The sequence below is a fragment of the Taeniopygia guttata genome, chromosome 1, assembly GCF_048771995.1.
Source record: "Taeniopygia guttata chromosome 1, bTaeGut7.mat, whole genome shotgun sequence".
Taxonomy (NCBI): Eukaryota; Metazoa; Chordata; class Aves; order Passeriformes; family Estrildidae; genus Taeniopygia; species Taeniopygia guttata.
This window is the reverse complement of record NC_133024.1, coordinates 44,681,570-44,706,732: the sequence shown is the minus strand read 5'-3', so window position 1 is coordinate 44,706,732 and position 25,163 is coordinate 44,681,570. Positions and strand designations below refer to the sequence as shown.

Sequence of the window (25,163 nt, the reverse complement as noted above, 5' to 3'; positions counted from 1 at the left end):
GAAAGTTCCTAATATAGCAGCTAACTGCATTATATGGTGCAAACATATATACCAATATATAGAATGGAAAGAAATCTTTAAGACTTTGTAAATGTTGACTAAAGGAAAAATCATACTTCAAAGACAGGATTGCTCTGAAAGCTCACATGGCTTAATACTGAATTGCTGCTGTTAAATTTCCACAAGGACTTCTTGAAAGAGAAGGAAAGAATCATTGAAAATTGTGGCTTATAGTGACACCTGTATGAAACTGCTGTAAAGAAACTCCAAAATATATTTCAAAAAAATCCCCACAACCAAACAAAAACTAAAACCCAATAGAACAGCCTTATTCCAGGGTTTTCAAAATCTTATGCACAGCACATCATTAAATAAACTGCCTTGTTTTGCAAAGTATTCCAATAAATGAAGGGTACTGTATCAATTCAGGGAAAAAGTCTAGGATACAAAAGAAATGGAGTGGTGGTGGCTGTAATTATCAGAGTGATAGAAAGTAAAATTTATTCATCCTGATTGACTTCAAATTTGTGGAATATTATCCTGAATGGTTGATATTATGAAGCTAAAATAAGTAAAATTTATTAAATTTCTTATCACAAAACTTAGATTTTATGCTTTTGTCACTCATTGATCTTACTGCATTTCATAGGATCATGGAATGGTTTGGATTTGAAGCAACTTCAAAGGTCATCTAGTTCCAACCTCCTGCCTTGGGCAGGGACACCTTTCATTAGACTAGGCTGCTCAAAGCCTCATGCAAGCTGGCCTTCTAGGTAAATACTTCCACAAAAGGAGCATCTACAATGTCTCTGGGTATTGTGTGTGCATCACTAACCTCACAGTAAAGAATTTGTTTCTAAAATTCAATTTAAATCTACTCTCTTTTAGCTTAAAGACATTCCCACTTGTTCTATTGCTACTTGACTTTGTAGATTGTCCTCTCCAACTCCTTCGGGAACCCTGTTTAGGTACTGGAAGGCTGCTATAAGATCTTCCTAGACTCTCTCGTCTCCACAATGAACAACCCCAGATCTCTCAGCCTGTCTTCACAGGTGAGGTGCTCCAGCCCTCTGACCCGCTTTGTGATCCACCTGCACACTCCAGCAGTTCCATGGCCTTATACTGAGGGCCCTGGAACTGGATGCAGGTGGCTCTCACCAGAGCAGCGTAAAAAAGAACCACCCGCCCTCAGTCTGCAGCCCCCACTGATTTTTATCCAGTCCGGGGTACAATTGGCTTTCTGAACCACAATTGCACAGTGCAGGGTCACATTTGGCTTCTCATCAACTAACACCCTCAATTCCTTCTCCACAGGGCACCTTTCAGTCTATTCTCCTCCCAGTCTGTTCTTGTGCTTGGGATTGTACAGGACTTTGTGTATGGCCATGCTGAACTTCATGAGATTTACACAGGCCCACCTATCCAGACTGTCGAAGTTCCTCTGGGTGGCATCCCTTCCCTCCAGCTTGTTGACTGAACCCCACAACTTTGTGCTGTCAGCAAGCTTGCAGTGGATGTACTAGATCCCTCTGTCCATGTTGTCAAAGCAAAGATGTTGAAGAGCATTGGCCCCATTCCAACCTCTGGAGAACATCATGTTCTCAATTTCACTATGAAACATCTCTTTAATAGTAACAACCAGGGCAGAATATGAAATCCACTTTTTATTTTTATTTTAACCATGACTTGCTGTGGTTTTTTTTTGTTTCAGTGTCTAAAATTCACTGCTCTAATTTCAAGGTCAGATCTCATCCCAGTTTATGACTCTATTCACTACAAATAGGTAAATCAATGTTTACTGTTTCCTTCTGATATTTAGTTTTTCACTAGAAAAAACTGTCAAATATAATCTAGGACCTCCAGGGCATTTCTCTAGAAAATCCACCTCCATGAACTGGTTCTACGACCCTTTATGTAATCATGATCATACCCAAATATTTTATTGGGTTTTTTTTTCCTTAGCAATACTGTTTCATTTACCATAATTTTCCTATTTTATCAGTTTTTTACTGATAATTTGTTATTTCTACAGATGTTACACTGCAAGAACCAAAGAGAATGCTGTGAGTTGTTGCATAGTGGTCTATGAAATACACAAGGTGAGATTTATTTGAAATATCTATCTTTGTACTAAAATATGCCTGCATTGCATTAATAGTGAAGCAGTAGTTAAATCAGCAGTTATTGCCTCAGCAGGTTGTGGCACAGCTTTATTCAAACAGAATATATGCAGACATCTAATGCTTTTTTTGTTTCTAAGTTCACATATATAAATTCATTCTCTGTTTTGCTTTTTTGGGTTTTGTAAATTATCTAATATATATGTCCTCTTTAGAAAGACAATCATTTAATATTAAATTTTCATGGAAAAAAAAATTCAATCACAATTTTTAGATTAAAAAGAACCCCACAACCACAACATGAAAATACAGAGGCATAGATTTTTGTGTTACAGAAAAAGTATGACTCACTTTCCAAATTAAATAGAATTTCTTAATCTGAATGTAAGATTCAATTTCATTTTTCTCTTTCCAGTTTAATCTAGAGATGCAATGTTCAGTCTTGCAGTTCTAGTTATGGGCTTTCATCATCAGTTATTATAGTCTTTCTTACTATTTTGTCTAAAAATTAATTAATTTTAGAACTGGCAAAATTCCAGGAATCATTCCTACTTTTATAACAGTTAATAGGTATAATATTGTCACATCATTTAACATTAGAGTCTGAAATTTAGGTTTCTAACTTGATTCTGTTGGAGGAAGAGACTAGGGCAAAAAAATTTTCCTAATATATGTTTTTTGTTGAATGTGAGGCATCACCTCATAGATCAGTTCATAAATTTATACAAAACTGTTGGTTTTTTTACACATATATTTCCTATACTTCGAATCTAAGTAGTATTGATTGTTCAATTGTATTATCTAGATATTCTTATTTGATTTAAAAATACACAAATCTAGGAAATAAAATTAAATCTTTATCTGTCATATTCTATTTCATTAACAATAGATGTCTTATCTTATATCATTATTTTCTGTGGCAGTCATAAAATCAACTGCATCATCTGTTGTAATTTGAACCATGTAGCTGAATACTGAAAAATGTCTCCATATTTAACTATTTTAGCAGTCCTTATCAATCACCACTTATTTTTCCCAACTACAGAAATTCTTAATTTGGCATATGTGAGACACTTCCTGCAGTGGAGATCCTTTAATTCTTTCAAATATTGTTCAATCTTTGATGTCCTAATACCATCTAGTTTCAAAATGCTGCAAAGCTGTAAGATAAAGAATTAGAAGGATTTAGGGTAGTGTGAGAGTGGGAAGATGTCTTTCTTTTTTTTTTTATTAACACTCACTTGTTTGCTTTCTCTTTTTCTGCAGAGATAATTTGATCTTTTTTCAAGAGTAGGAGCTTGGATCTTCCCCTGAGGGTTGTTACTCTCTTGCTGAGGACTATTACACAGAAACATGAAAACCTCCCCAAAGAGAATTATTTTGGTATGAGAAACACTGTGCTATTACAGATTAATTTCTCTCCTGAAATCTATTGATTTCACACTGATTTCCCAGTGCTCTGTTTTGTTCCAACATTTTGCCAGGGAAAAGAAGAAATATTGCAGCTGGGGTTAGGAAGAACAGAAGGACATTTTCAAGGTTTCCAGTTCTTCTCCCTGTTGGTGTGGAAAGACCAGTAGCCATTCCATGATTATAGAAAATGAAAAACAAGCTAATTTAGTATAGTAGGCTTGATCTGAGCAGGATCCAATATGGCAAGGTCAAGCAAAATAAGACAAAGCCAAGAAGGTAGCAGCACTTGTATCAAAGTTATTTAGCAGTATGTAACCCTAAGGATTTTGGTTTTTAGTCATTACACAATGCAGTGATGAACAGTATATTGTCTAATTTCAATGTGTTTTCACTTAGTAAAGCAGATGTTGACTTTCTTATGTGATACTTCTTATGGTATACTGAACAGATTTTAGTTCTTACTTACTGTATCTTCTCTGTGTTTCAGCCAATATATAGCCTTTTTCATCAGCCTTTTTTTCTCTTTCAAGATGATCCAACACATAAAACGTTAGCTTCTGATATAGACTCCTCACAAAGAATCTCTAAAAAATCTTATCAAAATATGTTTCCTGCACATCATCATAATTCTGGCAGCTTGATTCACACTGAGATCTGACAAATTAATAAGATGACCATTACTTTAAAATGATAAAACAACAACAAAAAAAAAAAAACAGAAAAAAAAAACACAAAAATTTTTGTGTTAATCAAGCTGTAATTTTCCAAATTTGCACTCTTGAAATAGCTTTAAAGATTTCAGATGGCTGTAAGTGTAACTATCTAAAACTGTAGTACTATAGTACTATAGTACTCTAAGGTTTTCTTCAAGTTATTATGTAACAGTTCTACACTGCTCCGAGAAATTTTGCTTCTACCAATTTCATAACAAATAGTATTCAGTGGTTTCTTTTCTTAATTGCTCCCTTCATTCAATTGTAAAGACATTTATAAAATATAAAAAAATATCTGCTATGCATTTGTTTTTTCTTGAAATTTATTACGTATCTAACACTATGCATTTAGGTAAACTTGTAAATATTTGTTTACCTAAATATATAAAATAAAGCAAATAGTGTTACAATATATGCCTTATTTGTTTGGTTTTTTTACCAGTGAATCAATGTACATTTTATTAATTAATATGACATTCTTTATCATAAATACATTATTTTATTACTTTCTTTCTCTTTGAAGTGAAACCTTGACTACAGGAAAAATCTGGGAATAATTAATGTGCAACACAATATGCATATATGCTGTTAAGGACAGAGCATGCTTTCTGTGTGAAGAGTATAGAGAGTACCTAGCTATTATATTCTGCTTTTCCCCCATGAATATTGAAGAACTTTTTAATAGAAGGTAAAATCACTGCCTTCCTGTATGAATAATATTAACGAATCACAGAAGATTAATTTGTTTCTTTCAAGCTGTGCTATCAGAGAACTGATGGTGAACATATTACAAGGTACTACAACTTGGATTTTCTTGTCTCCACATCAGTGTGAAATCCTATTTCTCTCTTGTAGAAAATATAGCTTTATTTTTATCTTACAACCACATAGATCTTAGATGGTCAACAGCAGAAGACCGAGCAGGTTATTCTGGAATGTGTGAAGAGACATTAAAGACCTATGGTTACACAACTGAATTGAGCTAAAATAGCTGAGCTCCTGAGCTAGAAACTCAGACATTAATTTTCTTAAACTGTGTGCCTTTATGGCAGTTAAGTCTCTCCTCTATGCTGAAGGAATGACAACACTGAAGTACTAGAAACACTTTTTGCCTCTTTTCTTCCAAAACACTCACTAGAAGACGTTTCTATCTTTCTGAATTAGAAAATTTGCCAGCTCGAGAAGTATAACATTTTCAACCAGTTTAATTTACTTAGTATATCACTGTTTTAAGACTGTATTTTAAATCCCAGCCTTAATACTGAGTAACTTCTGTTTACATCTTTTAGACTAATGGCATTTTCATCACTGAATGATGCTGTCATATAAACTGGCAGTTCATTTATTGGAAAGAAGTTAAAACACTATTCTTCTAGTTTCTTAAAGAAAATTAAAAAATAAAAAGCTTTTCTAGTGCTTGCATTATACATCTGTACCTAGAGATAGCACAGCTGTTATTCATTCAATTTTTTAAGGAACTGAAAATTTCATTTTGTGTTTTGATCATCTTGCAAATATTATATTGCATATTTTCTGATTTTCATCTTCTTTTATTATTTTCATTGAAGTAAAAAAATAAAGATCATATATTAATTTCCAAATAACATAACATATTATTCTATTAACATAACTCTATTTTTCAGTAGTGTGCTTTTGTAAACCATTTTCCTTTACATGTTATAGACACAGAGAGAGTCCTGATGCAGAAAATCATGCCTTCAGTTATTCTGGACTTTTTTTCTTGCATTTGGTACAGGGAAGGTAATCAGTATAGAGCTTGCCTTTTATTTCTTTGTTTGAGTATTGATCATTCTGCACTTTGAATCTACTACCACTTTTCTCCTTGACGATAATATTTTCTTTGTCTGGAGCTTCTACTGTTCTAAAATTAACTCTTGTGTAATACATCATTTTTGTTCTTTATTTCATATCACTGACAGTACTGTGTCACACATGCAATAGTTGTATGAAAATGAAAGTTGTGAATATTGGATGTTGATGTAGCTATGTACGACATAATATTAGGTATTCAAATTATTGTCCCAGAGCTGTGTGACCACCTTATCAAAGATGATATCTTGGAAGGTATTTGATGAGCATACACCCCCTTTTTAGCATTTTCCATACATGATGAGGGAAAACATGAAAATTTAGAAAAGGGACACCATGAATATAACACTCCTCTCTAATCTACATTACCTGATTTTATCACAAGCTCTTATGAAGCTACTGCAGCTCAGATCTGTCAGAACTTCCGTATTAAATCTCAGTTCATTTTCAGAAGTAAAAAGAGATGCATGCAAATAGATTCAGTCACCGGAAATGCTTTACATGTATAAAACTGAGGAGGAAATAATAACCAATGAACTATTTTTGTGTCCAAATTTTTTGGGTTCTAAAGGGGTTTTAAAGAAAATATTTAAATAAAGCAAAAATCATTACTAAACTGCTTTTTAGTGCAACTACTGTTTTTAACTATGGTCAGCACGGATGAACCTCATTTAAAAAATCTTTTTTTTTTCTAAGTAGTGCCACAGAAGAAAACATACTTGTGGATGTATAAAGGGGCATGCTGAATTCATCTGTAATTGTATGCTGAACATTGAAAATCTAACCTTTTTATTGAATATGGTTCAGTGAACCTGTTGAACATGATGGTGTGGGAAAAATGGAGTGCAAGACATCAGAGACTGTTGTTGAATAACATGTATTAAACTGTATGATGCATTTTCCTCAGAAATTTATTGAAGTGTGCAACAGCAGCTTTTGTTCTTCATACATGCCGCATGTAGTTGTGCACATTGTGGATGCCAATACCAGAACACATGCTGCTAAATATTTCAAAACAAATTTACATGGGCAGGAATTGCATGGGCATTCTATAGGCAGTTTTTCACCTGAATTCCAATTATATAAGATTTACAGACTGAAGTTCCAGAAACAGGAGGCAGGAAAACTTTGCCTACTTTCCTGTGCTTAGGATGGCACTCAGCTTATCAAAACCAGATAATCGTATGAGTATTATGAGCATGTAAGCAATTCAGAAATGTGTCTTCATGTACTGGAGATCCTGGAGATCATTATATGATAAAAGGCTTGCTTCTGCTCATGAACTGTTACAGGCAGAGGAATCAGAATAAACTAATCATAGATATGAGCAGCCATGCTCCCTGCTACTCTCATGGCTGTCACAGGAAGGCCATCACCCTCATGGTCTGGGTATGAAACAGGATTAGTCATGAAGCACTTCACTGGATCACCTTTCAGACTAAGAAGGTTTGCTGCCCAGAGTGTAGAATTCATGGGACAAGGCAAATATCATCCTTGGATTGCACAAGATTTGTTATGGTATCTTATGGGCAGGTAGAGGGAGGGTTCGAGGTAGTTTTGGAGGAAGAACTACCATTGGAATGGAGGGACAAAAGAATAAAAAGGGACAGTTGCACACACACTGGCTGATGATTATAATCCTTTTCTCCTTGTGCCTGGTTATCAGAGACTGTTCTACCTTCTTGTTGAATTCCATTACTATCTGTTTTCCTTTTGCAGGGACTGTCTGTTCCACGTGTGCCTGTGTGGTTGTGGGTGCAGATGCACGCATGTGGACATCAGAATGCCAGTAACCATCCTAAGTCTGGGGGTGACAGGTGCCCAGGTAATTCCAGGGCTTGTATCCAAGGAAGGTGGGGTTATCGAGTCAGTATATGATCACTGGTGAATATCAATCTGGACTACCCAACAAGTAAAATAAAGGGCTTGGAAATGTCAAACTTGGATGGCCACAGTTTGGGGCTAGAGATGTGTGTAATCTCTGAGTGAGACAGATGGAGAACTTGTCTACTGGAGGAACCAGCATGTCCAGACCAACTTTTAGAGGGACTGTAGGACCTGAGGGTTGACTGAGAAAAGGTGTGAGGCAATTGGACATGAAATGATCCAGGCCCAGCTACTAGATAGACTCATTGTTTCAGATCAGTTATTGAACGATTCATATATATGTATTTACAGAAACATATATTTCTCATTTTTGGACACTCATACAGATCTGTCAGAGTGGGGAACACGGTGAATTGTTCAGTGTTTCCTGTTTCCTGGACTTCTGAAGGTTGCTGTGTGAAATGATCTTCAGAAGAAATTTTGTGTATATTTACAAACATATTGCATTAATGTGCTTGCATATGTACCTCTTGGAAATATATGCTCACACCTGCAACTGGTCAGATGTGGAGGCAAAGAGCAGCAGCAGTCAGGTGTCTGCTGGGCTGCAGGATTTAGCAACCCATAACAAAGAAAAATGTGGGTTTAAAGGGAATGTGCATTTTCTCATTAAAGAAAACTATAAAGTCACAGCAGAGTAGATGAATAGATAAACATTTATATGTAGATTTCAATCTCCCCCACACTCCATAGGAGGTACATTTTCAAAGTGCAATGCATCTTAACATTGATGCTTACAACAGTTTTTTTACATTCCTATTCCTCCAGTCAAGGATGAATATAGCCTAGAAAAATAGTTTTACTAGAAGCACTAATTTTAGACATCTAAAAGACTTGAACCACTATTCCTTAGACTCGTGCTAAAATTTTTGCTGAGTGTTCAGGGGACAACTTCTGTTGCTGCATTTAAAATATTATATAGTATGACTGATCATCTTTTCATTACTAGTTCATATACTCTGTAAAGCAGAAAACACATCCTACTAAAATATTACTTTCTGCAGATAGAGAATTGTAGATAAAGCTTTTTGCTTTGTATTTTAGATTTGGAAGAATTCTGTGTCCCTCTTAAATGTACTGAGGTCAGGCACTGCTCTGTTTTTTTCCTCTTGCTAGCATATCCTGTATTTGTTCACTGTATCGTTACCTTGGTTCACCATACACTCTTTCCTATCTTGTTATTTCTTCCTTTTCTGCCTACCAAAGCAGTTCTAGCTTTGGAGACATTATTCATAAGGACAGTAACCTTGATATTAATGTCAGACTCTTAATTGTAAAAAAAAATGAATTTGAAGAAAGTATAGGCCAGACATGGAAAGGTTTTTCTTATAGGGACAGATAACACTGTTCTTTAACCTGAGGGTGGTATCATTTCTGATTTTTTTGTTCATAAAATAAATCTCATCAAAGTGATTATGCAGATTTTTTTAAAATGGGAAGATCAGTGTAGTTTATCTAAACCTCTTCTAGGAGTTAAAAGGTTTAGCTCTGGAAGTCTGGCACACTTTGAAGCACCTTATAGTAGGTGTCTATAATGGAAAGTTATACTACATATATTAAATACATAAATTTTCTGACAGTTCAGTCATCATTTTTTCCTCAGTGAAGGGAAAGGATGCAGAGAAGCCTTTGAAAAAACTTGAAGAGATCTCTATTCACTTGAAAATATAAGAAGGTAAAGAGAGGAAATACAAATAATATATTACTTCATTAAGAAAAGAATAGACATGCAAAAAATAAAATTTGTCAAATTATTCCTCAGGCTCCTGTTTTTCAAATTTGCTAGTTTGTTGTGTGTCACGTAATAGTCTGATTTTGTTTAACTTGGTTTTAACAACTAGTTGAGATCCTGTCATATATTTGAGTATAAATTCACAGGACTTTTTCAGATTTATGTTTTAAATGAAAACAATCTGACCAAAAATAATTGGACAAAAAGCACTCATCATCCATCACTATCTGATGATCTGAAATTCTAAAAAAGCTCGGAAGAGAATTGAATTTTTTGTATAAAACAATCTGTATATTTTGTGTCTTCTACAATCTGCTAAATGAGAATGAGGTGGAGCAATTATTTTGATTTTTATCATTGTTGTTTGTTTCTAAATAAGTTTGGTATTTTTTTGAATGTTAAATAGAGATATCCAGATGTGCACTTTTTTAATTGAACAGCTGTGTTTTCTCAGTATCTTTTGTCATTGATCAGTTCCTCCATTCCTTACTGCTTGTTGCATTCCTTTGTTAGAGTAGATCTAAAATTAGACTATAAATAAGTCAAAAAAAACCCCTTGACATTCCTACTTCTGTAAGTGGCAGTACAAAGCTCAGATGAAAGAAGATAAAACCAGAAATCTATTTCTGGACAATGTCTGATTAAGAAGATGGAAATGGAAAATGGGAAGCATAAATGTGTAAAGAGTATCAAATAATCTGCCATCTTGTACAGTCTCACATCTTCCAGGAGTCAGTACCCAAAGTTTTGCCAAAGCTTGGGGGTAGCTTTACATCGTATGCATACAAGGTTCACTGTAACCTTTTTGTATTTTTGACTGTATTTTTGACAATATATTTGTGTCAGTAGAGTGTAGTAGAACAATGGAAACTAAGCCTAATCACTTTTGGACACCTTCATTATGTAGGTTGCCATGAACAGATTTCATTTTTACAAGTTAAACAGTTTTCAGATTCACTGTAGATGTACAGCAAGTCTAAGTCATGGAGTTTAAAAACTCTGGATATCCTGCATCTGCAGATGTTCGAGGGTATCAAGACTTTCTAATGTTAACCAGGAGCTGAATTATTGGTGCAGACAGGCTCATGGTCTGGGTTTCTGAGTACCACAGAGCCTCAGTTTTGCAAGGTTTCCCCAAAGAGGCAGTTCAAATTGCATGCTGTACCTATATAAAGAAAGTAAGTTATGGTAGAGGACATTTCCAGGCATGGGACTTGATCATTGCACTCTTTAATTCTTAGAGCAGTCCCTGTCATCTATTTTGTCTAGGCCAACTAATACTTTCCCAAAAAATGTCTGGGTCAGGGATCATTTGAAACATATAATTTTGGATGCAGCCAGATTGCTTTGGAGGTTGAGAGAACTGAATTATGAACAATGATCCTTCCATGGCAGGAATGGAACTGACCTCCGTTTCTGTGAGTAGACCTCCATGTAATTTTTTTTTACAATTTTTTAACATAAACTGAGCTACAAGATGTTCCAAGTAAAACTCCTCTACCCTGAGGATTACAGAACAGAGCTATGATGGAGTGATCAAGACTGGAAACCAAACACCCTCAGCATAGGTCACAGCTGTGCTTCTTATTCAAGGGGGGAAACAACCTAGGGAGCCATTTTACAGTTGTATTCTACTTCCCTTCTTGAGTGAGCTTGATTCTGATGACTGGTACTTTAAAGAAACTGATCTGTCCTTCTGAGTTCGTTTGGATGGTGCACACTCTCCCCTGCTGTATCGAGAAGCAACTGTGGAAAGGCCTTATTTGTGCCACCCCTCTCTATGAACTAAAGGTAGCTGATGCTAAAAATTATAATAACTTCTCGGTTGACTTTTCACTATTCCTCTCTGCCTACACATTGCATATAGATCATCCTCTACTATAAAATAGGATTTTTCTCTTCCCTTATTTTTTTTTCTAATACAGAGGAGGGAGATGAAAACTGTGGCATAATATATTTGCCCAGGTCAACCAAGAGCAAAAGCTGTAAGTAAGGACTAAGTTGGAGGATGTTGGTGTTTGGTGCTAATTAAAGAGCAGGACATCATTTTCTGCAATCTATTTAGGCAGTCAGCTGTAATAGTTTTTCCTTTTTATAATCCAGTGTTGTTTCTCCCACATACTACATTTACTTGATAAAGTGAGGATGGTTTTCTTAATTTGAGTTTAATGGTGTAGTGCAAAAAGAGGAACATGTTCACTCCAAATGTGTTAGCTAAACTGTGATTGTAAGCATTCAGGTATGATCCTCTGGGTTCCACAGACTCAGTTCAGTGTAAAATATATGCTTCTGCTGCTAGCCTAATCCTTTAGGCAAGTGGACAGCGGGGTTAATTTCCAGTCAAATTATTTACCTGATATAGCTCCCAGCAGGTCAATGAGAAAACCAGAGCTGGCACAAGGGAAACAGTGGCAATAAACCTTGAGAAGGCAAGTAAAACTGTGTTTTTATAAAGAATTTATAGTTATGATGTGTTAAAGAGGATATGGGAAGGGACTTTTTATCTGTAGTAATAGGACAATGAGGGATGGTTTTAAACTGAAAGAAAGAAGGTTTCAATTAAATGTTAGGAGTAAACTCTTCGTTGTGATCCTGGTGAAACACTGGAACAACTTTCCCAGAGAAGCTGTGGATGCCACATTCCTGGAAGTGCTCATAGCCAATGTGGATGGAGCTTTGAGCAACCTGATGTACTGGAAGGTGTCCCTGAACAGGGCAGGTGGGTTGGAATGAATCCTTAATATTTCTTCCAGTGTAGATCATTCTACAGTTCTATAATTCTACATAACACTAAATGGATTGGGTAATTTTTTTAGTTATCTGCTGCAATTCTTTTGACAATTCAATAAATTAAATCCTTCAAAAGTACATGAGGACAGTTCCTTTAACATCTACTAATTTATAAATATTCACTTTTATTCTTTGATTGTTTAATATTTCTTTCTAATCTGAAAATTAATGAATTAAATATATAGCTAAAAAGTGCTCCAATAAGTTAAAACAAAAAAAAAAATTAAGAGACAATTTAAAAGTACTGAAGCACCTTATAAGCTCTTTATTTTTTAAGTAATCAAGTTTAGGAAAGAAGTGACATTAATTGAATTATGCCACTCTACATTTATAGGAGTATGGTAAAAATAAAATATACATAATATTACACAGAATCATTGAATACATGAACAGGTGAAGCAAGGTGACTACAACTAGTTACCCAGGTACATGTATTTTGAATATGACCAGGGTGGGAGACTCCACAAGCCCTCTGAGGAATCTGTTCCACTACTCAGTCACCCTTACAGTAAAAAAGCTTTCCTGATGTTCAGATGAAGCCTCCAGTGCATTACTGTGTGACCAATGTCTCATGTCATTGCCAACCTCTGACAAGAACTTGGCTCCATCTTCTTTGAACCCTACGTCAACATACTGATAGACATTTATAAGATCTCTCTAAAGCTTCTCTAAGATAAACAGTTCCAGCTTCTCAGCCTTTCCTCAAAGAAGGCATGCACCTTTCCCTTTGCCATTTTTGTGGTCATTTGCTGGACTTTCTCCTGTTTCTCTTGTACTGATGAGTCAAGAGCCTGACATAGGACCAGGCCAGACATTTCACCATAGAAGTTTACCAAGTTGGTCAGCCATAACTTCCCTTTGGTGAAGCAGTCCTGGCCAATCCTGATTACTTTCTTATTTTTACCATCTCTGGAAGTGTTTTCCAGGATTAGATGCTCAATCACCTTCCCAGGGATTGAGGTAAGGCTGACTGGCTTGTAGTTCCCTGGGTCCTCATTCCTGTATATCTTGAAGAGAGTGGTATTTGCCCTCAGCACTAGTTGACGGTAGCTGCACAATGACATGTATCAGCTCCCTCAATACTTGTGTGTGTTACTGTATAGGCTTTGGCTGGCCTGCTAGGGTCCATGGACATATTTATGTCCAGGATGTTCAAGTATCCTGTGGCTTGATCCTCTTGTACCAATGGTACATCTTCCTTACACCAGCAATTCCATATGGCCACTGGGATCTATGATTCCTGAAGACTGGTCTGCTAGTAAAGGCTGCCAAAGAAGACATTCTGTAAGTCAGCCTTTTCTATATTCCATGTGACCAGGTTCTCCATTTTTCTGGGCAATGGACCTGCATTTTCCTCAGTTTCCTCTTCTCTCCTATGTACTTGCAGAAACACTTCCTGTTTCTATATCCCTACTTAAATAGAAGTACTGTATTTAACTCCTGGTAAAAAGAAAAGAATGGAATGTAGACCAGAAGCCCCTTGGAAATTAGCCATAACTGTAATTGTACTGTCACAATAACATCTACAATCCCTGTAAAAGATTGAAAATAGATGTTATTACTCATACAAGTTAAGTTGTACATCTGTAATTGTAAAAAATATTTTAAATGTTACTCAAATTTCAGCTTCTTTTATTGTGGGGTAAAAGTAGCACAGAAGATAAAATTAGTGGTTTATCATTTAGTCTGAGTGATGTATGTCACATAAGGTGGTGATCAGAGAGTATCCTGTGTAATTTGTGTTATCCTGGAAATACTCAGTACATTATTTTATTGTCAGGATGAACGAAAAAACCCAAAACCCACCACTACAACCATAATCACTAAAAACTTTTAATTTTAACATCATAGGATATTGTAGTTGTAACAATTGTTTTTTTAATGTCTTCAATGTAAGAGACATTTTAAAGAGCAATTAAGTCAAGGATTTGCTCAAAACCCCATGATAATCCACTATTAACAAAACATATATAATCATGACTCTTTTACAATACAACACAGATTGGGAAAATATATAATTAGGAAGATGTTAATTTTAGCAAGTTAGAAGCAATGAAGTTTTCTGTATTCCTAAATCAGCTTTACTGACAAATGACTAGATATACTTCAACAATTCATCCTACATGTTATTCTCTAGGCCTTGGTAAAAGATCTGATAGTGTTTCAAAATTATTATATTATTTTGTTCATAACTGTATATTCTATGTAGTCCATTCAAAAGTGGATTAAAAAAATTTATTTGTGCATCTCCTATAAGATATCTGGTTCAGAAGAGACCAACCTGGTTTTGCTGTTTTATGGGTGGAAATAGAAAACTAATCTAGAGTGTTCCACTACATCACCAAGCTTCAGGACTTGAAGATGAAAATTCCAACCTACTAACACACTTGAATATAGATTCCTATTAAACAGATGAGCCATTCTACATGTGAGGGGAAATGAGTGATATTATTTGAAGGACAGACTGATCACATATCTGAATTACTACCTGTTTATTTTAAGCCCACTTGGAGTCTCCTGGAAGTCACAGGTGATACTGGATCTAAACACAGAAAAATTGCATGAATGAAACCTTAATCTAGAACTTCTAGACCATGCAACAAATCAAAGAAGATGCTAGATTCCTGTAGGTTACAAAATAGTATCTATTATTTTATTATATTTTCAGAGTTTTTTTTTATTTATTTTATGATACTATTTTTAATACTTTCTATCTCAATACATTCTTCCTCTCTTAATGGTAAGCCTATTATAATAAATACCTAAATAATTTGTGAGGGTTGTATCTTATTAACAGTTTCACTGAAATAGAGATAATGAGCTGTGTCTAACATTAGCCTAATCACAGGTCTATAAAAATGCAGCTGTACCATTATCTGGTTATACTTGGGCTTGGAAGTCTTCCTAGTTATTTTGGATTGGATAGTATCCAAGTTATTGCATTCTGCTGGACCAAAGTAATCTCCACATAACACTACCTGAAGGCTGAAAAGCACAGTAAAAGTTGCTGCATTGTGGTCCCCTGTAGTTGCAGCTATTATCTTGAAAGCTCTTCAGTATTAATGTTAGACTGGGTTGATCTGTGTGCTAGCCTAATGATCCCTTCTTGGAAGATGCAGTATGGAGTCATCTGAGCAATTGTACTTAGTCCAGGTTGTATTTAAGAAGGATCACAAATGTCAGCTCAAAGACAGAGACAGCTACACTAGACCCACAACTGCAACACATTCATGAGTTTCAGTATTAGCAGGCTGATTTAATTCTGTGGTTATACTTCTAAAAATGGAGAACTGACCATATTAAATTGAATTGAAATGTAGTTTGTGTGTTGTTAGTGAAAATGCAGTCATTCCTCTCTCTTTCAATGCTGCACAATGCTTACAATTTCTAGTGATATTTAATATAATGTTAAATGTGTATGATAAACTGAATGTAAATAATCTACTCACACTGTAATTGCTATAACAATTCTTTGGTTATAGTAAAATTAGAAGAAAGTAATATTAAATACAAATTGAATATCAAAACAATAAACAAAACTTTATTATGTATTTAAATGGGCCTCCCTATACCTATAGAAATTAGAGCCTACGAACATAGACAGTGGGCAATGAAGGTATCTATTGCTCTTTTGTTGTACAGTTCACATACTTTAATTTATTTCTGTAGAGATATAAAGTGAATTATAAATCTTAAGCTTTGCAATTCCAGAAAAGCCTATTTGGCAGCTAAAATCTGTTCTGTTTGACTTTATACATTACAGATCCCCATTAAATTTGCTCTAACAAGCCTGTATCAAATAGCCAGTGAAGTAGCTCATATAAGCTTCAATCAGATTTGTGTTAGGTTTAAAGTAGTTTTATTTTTGTGGTTTTCTTCATGACCCTGAGACCTGAGCAGTGCTTCAAGGGATGTTAATTAAAATTACAAAAAGAAAGAAAAAAAAAAGGTACAATCTTAATCATCTACAAAATTAAAGAAATGCAAAATATATTAGTAGAGAAAATTCTTTAAAGCAGAAAGAGAAATTTTATTTTTGCAGATATAGACAAAATAGAAAAGATAGAAATTACATATTTAAAAGAGAGTACCTGGCATTCCATTCACAATTGCATGTCTACTACAGAGGAAAAAATTAAGAAAACAAAAACATGAAAAATTCTCAGGGCAAGGAATCACTTCCTACAGGAATAGTACTTCATAGTTTCAGATGTACTGTAAATACAGTAAAGTCAAAAACCAAACCAACCAACCAAATACACAAACAAAAAAACCCCAAAAACCAAACAAACAGAAAAAAACCCAAAAAATTAGAAAAGGAAAAAAACCAAGTAGACAGTATGAAAGAATTGAAAACGAAGATGGTGGATCTGATCAAGATAGACTAAATTACCTAAGTTTTTAATGTGTGACTATACAAAAATTTTTATCCTTATCATACAACCTCCTTACATTTCTCTCAGTAGTTATCTACTATATATTCAGACTCTAGAATGATGAGTCTTGTAGTCTTTGTCTGGGGTTCTCCAACTTGCTATGTTCTGGGCCATCTTGCCTGCAAGGTCTGTCTCCTCCTCAGCACTTCTCTGGCTGAGATCTTCTTACAGTCAACACAAACAGCAATTTTGTGAAGGGAAAGAGAAGAGAATGAGTTAACACTTTGAGACTTACCCAAAGTGTTGATAAATAAATAGTGTTGATTGGAGATATGATTTAGGGACTCATTCTACAGTGCCACTTTGAGAAATGTTTGAAAGAAATTGACAGCTTCATACAGAAGATCCTGAATAGGCTCCTCTTCAAAAACAAGGTGGTCACAGTCATATAATCACATGTGAGTCATGTTGCTGCATCTATGACTGTCTAAGGATAATAGCTAAGCCAGACCTTGTAAGGAGAGGTAATATTTTTATTATAGTAGAAAATATACCTGGAAATAGCAGAGCTGCTTGTCAGTTGAAATCCCTCCTAATGTTGTTATACATATATGACACTAATATGGATATATACCTGAAATGGCGCTTTTGTGAATAAGAACTTTCTGTTTTCTGATGGTGGAAAACTTGCTCTAACAAACAGCATCACCTCTCTATAAACCTGAATAATAATATCATTTACTTTATAATTGAATAAAATTACCTGTTTATTTATTGTTTCCTGATGGCCAAAGATATCTGTCAAAATTTTGTTATCAAAAATTGTTTTTACATTTAATCTTAGATTACAGATAGTTGTAAAATGGCCATAAGAACAAGGTCTTTATATTTTTATAATTCCCATTTTGATAAATGGCTCAAAGAAAATACTAGGTAGAATTAAATCCTCCACAATTTAGAAAAAGGAGGGCCTCTTCAGAGGACTGTTCACCTATCATTATCAGTGACTCATATTGCCATCAAAAGCAGAGCCATATGGAAATTATACAGTACATACTGAAATAAACACATTAGAAACAGAGTTCAACACTGAAGCAACTAGGCAACAAAAATCTGTGAAGAAAAATAACCCCTGCCTCTGAGAGAAAAGAAAAATAAGTGTACAGCATTGTTACATAGAGAGAATTTGTAAAGCTAAGAATTTTGTTGTGACAGCACAAACAACAGCTCTCTGTTTCTTAAACCTTTATATGATGTTTCAAAGTGGTGTACACCTAGTTATTAGAGCTTCAGAATAAACTAATTAAGCACTTCATGGCTCCTCTACACCCATGAATGCCACAGAAATAGTCACTGATGAAAAACGCATTATCTACTCATGTTTGTAACTGAGTTTTAATGCGTGCTAGACATGAAAATCTGTGCATGCTGAAAAAAGAATGTCCTCCACAGAGTGACATTCAGCAAGTGCAGTAAACAGGCCCAAGCTTTTCAAATGCTTGTGGATTCAAAGATAAGAATGGCATCCCTAGGAAACCAAACAGTTGTCTCAGTCTTACATATTTTTATGCCATATAGATGAGAAATTTCTTCTCTATCAAAAAGAAAGGAAGGTCTGGGGAAAAAAAAGCAAATAGGACAATAACCACAAACCAAAAAAAACCCCAAACAAAATCCTCACAAACAACCCACAACCAAACCCACCCAGAACAAAACCTGACTTTTTGATAAACTTTGTTTTCATCAATAGTTTAAAGCGCATTTTCTGCCTTAGTTTTTTATTCACACATTAAAGTATTACTTTGGTGCAATGCCAAGCCACTGTCTTCCAATTCAGAGAAAGCAGGGTGGAAAACTGAATTGTATCAGGAAGACAATGGAAGAAAAAAGGAGAGGAAAAACATTCCACAAGTTTTACCAGTTATATCTGCAAGGGTAGGTGGAAGGAGAAATGTTTGCTTCTTCAAGGATATGTTATCAAAAGAGCTATGAATCAGAATATGTGAAGAAAAAACTGACTAAGAAATTATAAGGGAGGTCATGAGAAGAAAAAATCTGTTCAGCCACACTAATTGGTAAGATGTGCAGTGTGAAAATGTTTGTGTCTTCAACTGGGAGGATAAGGATAGGAAAGGAGACAACACTTCCCTCCTCAACCCAAACAATTAGTATTAAAAAAAATAGCCAGAAACAAAGGTTTCAGCAAGAGTGCCAAAAGGATAGAGGAGCCCTAATGGTGCTCAAAAGAACCACAAATGTACCTGTGCTTGTAAACCTGTCTAAAGGTCTTTGTTCAATCTTCTGACATGCTTGAAAAAAATTCTACTCTAATGCAAATCAGTTTCCAAATTTACAAAAGATTTTCCAGGTTTAACACTGTCAAAAAGTAAATGCTTCACACTTCAGAATATTTTCTGACTTATGCATTAATCTTTTTCAACATTAGGAAAGAGATGCAGGGTTTGTAGAAAATAGAAAAAAATTAATATTTTTCTACACCAGTGCTGACTTCTATTTTTCACCAGTCTATTTTCAGATGTGCTGTTAGTTATTTCTAAAACTTTCTGATGTATCTTACAGATCTAAATTTAGTTTTTTGAAAACTATTGATATTATTTTCCTGGGACATATGAATTAAAAGGTGTTTAAAATCCCCCAAAGAAAATGTTTCTCTTTCTCTCCATTTTCATTTCCTCTGATATCTTGTAATTATTAGATATAACCTGGATGAAACCTAGATATATTTAAGAAAGTCATTAGCTTTCAGGGAGTTTAATACATTCCTTAAATAATCTCCTTATAACAGGATTTGTTTGATTTTTCATTTCTTGCATTTTTCACTGAAATAAAATGGTGATCTTGTGAAAATGAGGCATTGTATGATTGTATATAAATGATCTGTCAGAATATAGCATCAACCAAAGTGAAATGTTTCGAGTATGCTTTTAACTGCTACATAATGACTACTTTCTAAGATTGCCAAAGAGAAATTAAATACTACCAGCTGCCTCCTCAGTGTAAAATACTAAATTAAATATTTTTACGCAATAAAATGGTTTAATTTGCCTGTAACCACCTCACTGCTGGGATTATGCAGAAATAATGATTAGAAATTGTTGTTGCTAAACTTTGCAATCACTGATTTCAAAAAGCTCCACTATCCTTTCAATGAAGGAATTTACCCCACTGCTAAAATACCACCACTTCTCACCTAACTGCATGCCTCCTAAAACCAGATCTAATCAGATTGCTTGGAGGAAAGCAGGTCAAAGGTGAATCTATTTAATTTATGTATAACAAGTTGTTTGCTTCATTGAATGTGTAGTACAATGCGTTATCTATATAGAATCTGATATACTGAATATAAAAAAAAATACCTTCAAACAGACCAAGTTTGCAGAGTTATGTATTTAGAAGTCAGGAAATACTTCAATGTCAGTTATAATAATGTGATAATAATGTCATTGTTTTCTCTGCTGCATATATTAATATAGATGTATAAATAAATATTATTTTGTAAAATACCATTTAGTATACAGTGTACCACTGTTTAATACACTGGAATTTGGGTCACTAGAAAAATATTTTAATATATCGTGAGGGATTATTGTAACCCTGTTTTAACTATGCACAATTGTTAGATTTATTCCCTTGCTGCAACAACCTATTTGAACCATAATGCAACCTGTAGAGAAGCTTTCATTTGTCTGTTGTTTCCCATGATGTGAGTAGATAGGAAGGAAAATTAGAATGGAGAGTGAGATGCTAGCTACAATCTTTTTTATACTTACCAGATAGAATATTTATGGGGAAAATTTGGAGTTTCAGTCTGGAAAAATAATGTAAAAAGAAATAATTGGGAAACTAAAACATATTTTATCCACCATAATTTTGTTTTTATATATATTCTTGAGGCGTTCTTTAAATACGGTAGGGCTGCTGTAAGGTGTCCTTAGAATCTTCTCTTCCTCAGGCTGAGCAACCTCAATTGTCTCAGGCATTCTCATAGGAGAGATGTTCAGCCCTCTGGTCACCTTCATGTCTTCCTCCTCTGGAGCTGACTGAGCAGGTCTATGCCTTTTTTATGCTGGGAAACACAAAGATAAACAAGGTATTTCAAGTGATGTCTCACAAGAACTGAGGAGAGGGGAAGAGTCACCTCCCTTGATCTGCAGCCCAGTATACTGTTGGCTTGATATGAGACTGGAAGAATGATCACAACAATATTTGCTTGTCTCATCGTTGTTCTTCCTTAGCCATCTGCTTATGGTTACTGTTTGAGATAAGAGACCAATTTGAAGGATATTATCTAATCAGGTAAATCTTATCTTTTGCTCTTGAAGTAGCTGTAGTCTTTGCCACAGAGTGGTCCAGCATTGGTAGCACTGCAACTGAGTACAGCAATTTCTGCAGTAGTTTAGCAAATGGTTGATTTCACTATTCAAATGCTTTTTTATTTTCCACTTTCTTCATTGTGACATGGATTTCGAAAATATTGTGAAATTTTCTAGAAAAACAGAATATTTGACATAAAATACGAGCTAATGTGGTGTTAGAAAGTTGTTGATTTAACATCAGTATGAAATGAGTTTTCTAATGTTGCAACTCTGACATAACTGATTTTTAACACCAGTACCTTGCTGATATTTCTTTTTATTATGTACTTTTATAGCACTAGTACTAAAAATCTTTAGCTAGTATTACAGAGTGCTGCAAATGAAGACTCAAGTATTCACATAGCCAGAGGATTGTTTATACACTTACCAGACATATTTGCATGCAGCATCATGCTTGGACTGAGCCTATTTTTCACCCAATTGGAACTGTATTTAATAATGGGTGTACACTTGCATATGCATGTCTTCTAGCAAATATAGAGCTTCAGTTACATTCCTTCGTGGGATTTGATCCCAGAGCCACAACTGCATTTTCTAAATGTCAGGATTTGACTAATTTTTAGTTATCAAGTAGAATAAAAAAATAAAAAAGTGTATAACAGCTGTAATTTTTTTGAAGCTCATGTAATCTAAAAATGGACACACAATTTGCATGCCAAGTTTTAGCCCAAAGCAAATTTTCATGGATAAATTATACAGCCTTAGAAATACTAAGATTATAATGGCAGCAGTGAAATGTTTCTAAGTACAGCAGTGCAAACAATGACGAATTATCATACAGTTTTACCACTTCAACACAAAAGAAATTCTCTACAATTATGAAACTTGAAAATGCCAAGGCAGGTTACTATGGATCCAAATGCAGCTTTCAGTTAATGTAAGCTATAAAGCCCTTTCCTTAATTGTCATAAATTGGAACAAATGAGTGAATTTTTAGGAAGATATGGTGTAGTCATTCACAGATTTAAAATGCTGAATCAAAAATAAAAGCTAAATCTGCTGAATATGACTTTCTGTTATCTGTCATATTTGCTAGAGAATATGAGCAATTGAAGCTTAAATTACTGTTTTAAACTCACCAAATTAGCAGAACCCTTTATTGATCAGCCCATACCTTTCTGCTGTCCACAAGAACTGATCATCATTAGTAAATTATGATAAACTATACACACTCTGATAATTAAGATATACACATACAAAAGTTTGCATTTGCATAATTGCAAGGAATTAAATGTCTTTAAGATTTGAAAGAATACTGACACCACTAAATTCATTATTTTTCATCATTGTAACTTTATAACACTGCATATAAATCTCTGCTCTTACAGCCACCTTATTTAACCAAAAGTAAAAGAAATGTGCAGCTATTATTTTCCCACTGTATTTATGACTGACACCAGATAAGATGAAGTCACTGTTGTTAGTGCTATTGCCATACATATCAAGATGACAAGCAAACAAACCATCCAAATCTAGGTTATAATACATTTAAAAAAGCATATTTTTTTCAGTGATAACTTAAAGCTCAGGTGAAAATATAGAACTGGAAAATGACTAAAGAAAATAAAACATGAGATAAGTGTCTATATTCTGAACCTGCCTGTATGAACTTATTTTGGAGTAGACAGCTGTGAAAAGAAGCAAGAACGGAAGTGCATAGTCCGCACAGTTTGTCGGTCCTGGTACAGCGCTTTGATTTGTAATTTGTGAGTGTTCAGAAGGCCTGAACAAATGTGCATGCATGATTGGGCAGCACAAACATAATAAATGTGATAAAGCATATTTGTTTGCAGAACTTTAGAAATCTGAATCTTTCTGGTTTATCCACTATGCAAACAATGAGAAATATCTAGATTTTTTAATTGCTTTTGAAGTAATAAGATTAAACTCAGTACTACCAAATTAAACACTTATTAGTTAAATTTTCCTATTTATAAGTGCAATAGTCCAAACCAAGTCTATCTTTTGACTAACAGGTATAATAAAAAGGATATTTACAGAACATGATAATTTTACTTCCAGAATGACTGGTGAATTAAGTCATTATCACCCAGATGTATAGACAAACACAGCTAAAAATTATGGAAGAACATCACTCATACACAAAAAAAAAAAAAAAAAAAAAAGAGAAGAAAAGAGAAGAAAAGAGAAGAAAAGAGAAGAAAAGAGAAGAAAAGAGAAGAAAAGAGAAGAAAAGAGAAGAAAAGAGAAGAAAAGAGAAGAAAAGAGAAGAAAAGAGAAGAAAAGAGAAGAAAAAAAAAGAAAAGAAAAGAAAAGAAAAGAAAAGAAAAGAAAAGAAAAGAAAAGAAAAGAAAAGAAAAGAAAAGAAAAGAAAAGAAAAGAAAAGAAAAGAAAAGAAAAGAAAAGAAAAGAAAAGAAAAGAAAAGAAAAGAAAAGAAAAGAAAAGAAAAGAAAAGAAAAGAAAAGAAAAGAAAAGAAAAGAAAAGAAAAGAAAAGAAAAGAAAAGAAAAGAAAAGAAAAGAAAAGAAAAGAAAAGAAAAGAAAAGAAAAGAAAAGAAAAGGAGACAAGCAGTTAGCCCATAACATTCTTAACACATCATTCTATAACAGCTGCCTTTCTGAGGAAAATGGATCAGTATTTCACTGGTCAACTCCAGGAAAAATGTAACTGCATACAAAATGTTTTGGGGGTTTTTGGGGTTTTTTTTGGTTTTTTTTACATCATATGAAAAGTACTAAAAAGAATAGGTAGATATCTAAATAATGTAGAGTAAATCATTAAAATCTGAGGACCAGAGTATTCAGATTCAATTATATTAAAATTCTCTAGAATTACAACTACAAGAAAGAAAAGAGGGAGAAAATACAACACAGTAAACACATTTCAGTGTGTTTTTAGGAGATTTTTGTATTTCTGTAGCATAATCCATAACAAATTCTTTATTTGTTCTTAATGCAATCCTTTTAAAATTTCATCATATTTTTAATCAAATAATCCTAAATTAAGAAAAAAAAATCCACAAAGTGAGTTAACTAATAATATATCATACTTAAATGGTTTTGAAGCACAATACAAATAAGTAAATTTTTATGTCTGAAATCAAACATCACTATGGAAAACACTTTTTATTATGACTGTGATTAATATTAGACCTTTTCAAAGACAGAACTAACTTTGGGACAAAAACAGGCTTTGATAAAAATTGAAGGGAGAGCTATTATTTACTTCTAGCATCCTGGTTCAGAATAACAGCTTAACAGAATAACAGAGAGGAAAGAGGAAGAATCAGGGAGATGGAGAAAATAAAGATACATATCAGAGGAATTTTATTGTACCTCTTGGGGTAAATTAAGCATGGGTTTGTGGTTAAATGCATATTAAAAATAATAAACAAAATGCCCCCAGTGTATTGCATGCAGTCCTACTGCCATAAGCAGTTCTTCAAGGAGTCTGCAAAGATGTGCCAAGAGCCAATTCCTTATAAAGTTACACCAGCACTGATCCAGTGAGTGTTCCATTAGAAGTCCATACCTCAGCACCAGCTCTTCTGCCCAAAGGTGGCCTCTGAGGCATTCCATTCCACTTGGCTACAAGATAAATTTTGGGGTGTTACTTACCCCATCGCCAAGGGAAATTACCCTTCTTTTCAGGGAGGCCTATTTTTCTGGCATTCCTGCTGTCTGACAGTTTAACGCTTTCTATAGTTGAGACTTCTTGTCCTTTGTGCCATACAACTCCTCAGTCACAAGCTGCGAAGTTATAATTTGAGTTTCTTTTTAATCCATCCTGTAGTACAACTTAACAGGAGAAAGTAGAAAGGAAAATAGAAAATTAGGAAAATGGAAAAGAAGAAAGGATAACGACCAAGAAGAGACTAATCACAGAATCGTAGGATCATAAAACAGCTCAGGCTGGAAGGGACCTTAAAAATCATCCAGTTCCA

At 34.4% G+C, this 25,163-nt stretch overlaps 1 long non-coding RNA gene across 1 annotated transcript; it reads left to right on the top strand.

The window, feature by feature from the left end:
• The first annotated feature begins 715 nt into the window (after positions 1 to 715).
• LOC121469840 (uncharacterized) lies at positions 716 to 23,332 on the top strand. The gene is made up of 3 exons (XR_012055478.1): positions 716 to 1,783; positions 2,033 to 2,099; positions 3,387 to 23,332. It is a non-coding gene; the product is annotated as an uncharacterized lncRNA (long non-coding RNA).
• The last annotated feature ends 1,831 nt before the right edge of the window (positions 23,333 to 25,163 follow it).